This window comes from Poecilia reticulata, linkage group LG2, assembly GCF_000633615.1.
Source record: "Poecilia reticulata strain Guanapo linkage group LG2, Guppy_female_1.0+MT, whole genome shotgun sequence".
Taxonomy (NCBI): Eukaryota; Metazoa; Chordata; class Actinopteri; order Cyprinodontiformes; family Poeciliidae; genus Poecilia; species Poecilia reticulata.
The window spans coordinates 14296559-14298236 of record NC_024332.1 but is presented as its reverse complement, the minus strand read 5'-3'; the positions used below and the strand labels follow the sequence as shown (position 1 = coordinate 14298236).

General features: G+C 40.6%; 1 long non-coding RNA gene across 1 annotated transcript in view; it reads left to right on the top strand.

Moving 5' to 3' along the window:
- Window positions 1-1678, top strand: part of LOC103478567 (uncharacterized) — a 12238-nt gene continuing 10560 nt past the window's right edge. Inside the window, exons 1-2 of the long non-coding RNA XR_535820.2 lie at window positions 1-277; window positions 928-1115. This is a non-coding gene — a long non-coding RNA (uncharacterized LOC103478567). The remainder of the gene's footprint in view (window positions 278-927; window positions 1116-1678) is intronic.

Below are 1678 nucleotides of genomic sequence, written 5' to 3'. Positions count from 1 at the left end.
AACTCCTGCTCTTTCTAAAACTCCGCCTTCAGGAAGTCACCAACATCACTCCCCTATTAGCCCTTTAATACCGTCTTTACCAGCGTTGCGCTGAGAAGTGGGTCCTATAATGAGCTCAGCATGATGTGTAGTTCCACCAGGTGCTTGCTAATTGTGGCTGGCTAGTCTGAAGGAGCTGTCCTAAACACCGACCAGGCGTTTTGGTCAGCTGAACGGTTGCCATGGGAGTCTAAAGGATTTTTGAAACATGCATGAAAGAATCAAGGCAACACTCCAGGTATGTTTTTGATGAGAGAATAACATCATAGCATGACGTAAAGCTCAAAAACATCAATTCTACACAACATTGCCCCTTCAATGAAAAGGAAAAAAATGTGATTTTTTAATATTTGAACTAACAAATAAAAAAACTGTCTGATTCTAAATTAAAACAAAATTCTCTGATTCCTACACATTATAGATATGTATCTATAATCATATCGCAAAAAATAAAATAACTATTTTTAACTTCTGGAGTCTGTGAAACATTTTAAAATTTCTCATCTGTGGATCTACATAAAAGCTTTGATTTCAGCTTCAGGACTTCAAATATATTCAAATATATATTTACTTACTTATTTATAAAAAACATGTGTAACTTTAATGTATTCATGAAAACCACAATAAAGACCTCATAAAAGTCCGTCCACACTTGTGAGTGTGTGCGTACGTGCGTGTGTGTGTGTGTGTGTGTGTGTGTGTGTGCGCGCGTGTGTGTTCGTGTGTGGGGGTGTGTGTGTGTGTTTTCCTTCTGGTGGTCATCTCGGTCTCATTCATATTGCATGCGTTCGGAAGTGGAAATGCTGCAGATGAATAATACAGGCAGCAGACAACCTCAGAGCAAATACTTTTTCTTTTTTTTTTTTTTTTTGCTTATTTTGCATGAAGGTTTTCCATGAACGGCACATATTCAAAAGAGGACAAAGGAGGGAGTCTCTTCCACCGAGGAGGAGAGCCGGTTCAAAGGAGCCAATTCATGCAAATGATGACGCGAGATATGAGGCCTTTTAGACAAAGATGAAATGTCCTGGGAAGGACAAGCTTTGAAGTGATACAAGTGGGATCCCTGGAAGAAGGTTAGGCTATTATGCTTGATTTTTTTTTATCTCTAAATGGAGTGTTTTTCAGATCTGATGGATTACCTGTTTACTCTATTAGACGTCAGGTCAGCTCCCAATTCGTCTCAAAGAACGGTATTTCCCCTGCCAGTTCACTTCGGTTTGGCATTATCGTACGAAAGCGACATTCCAGGACTATTGTGTCAAAAAATATGTGTTGTCTTTAGGAGGCCCAGTCTAAATGATCATGTCAGCAGCTCATGTTTAATTAATGAAGCAGCAAACCATGTAATTACCCTGCGATCAGAGAGGAAAACAAGGCTTGATTAAAAACAGGCCTCATCTCAATAACTTAGCATGTGTGTGTGCGTGTGTGTGTGTGTGTGTGTGTGTGTGTGTGTGTGCGTGCGCGTGTGTGTGTGTGTGTGTGCATTTGTGTGTGTGTGTGTGTGTGTGCGTGCGTACTCCAATCAGTAAAATGGCTTTCTGTCACCCGTTTCTCCCACTGACTGAAGGAAGGTTACGGATCACCTTCATCTTGCATCCATAACAACAGCAACACCTTCTGAGCAACAGATATC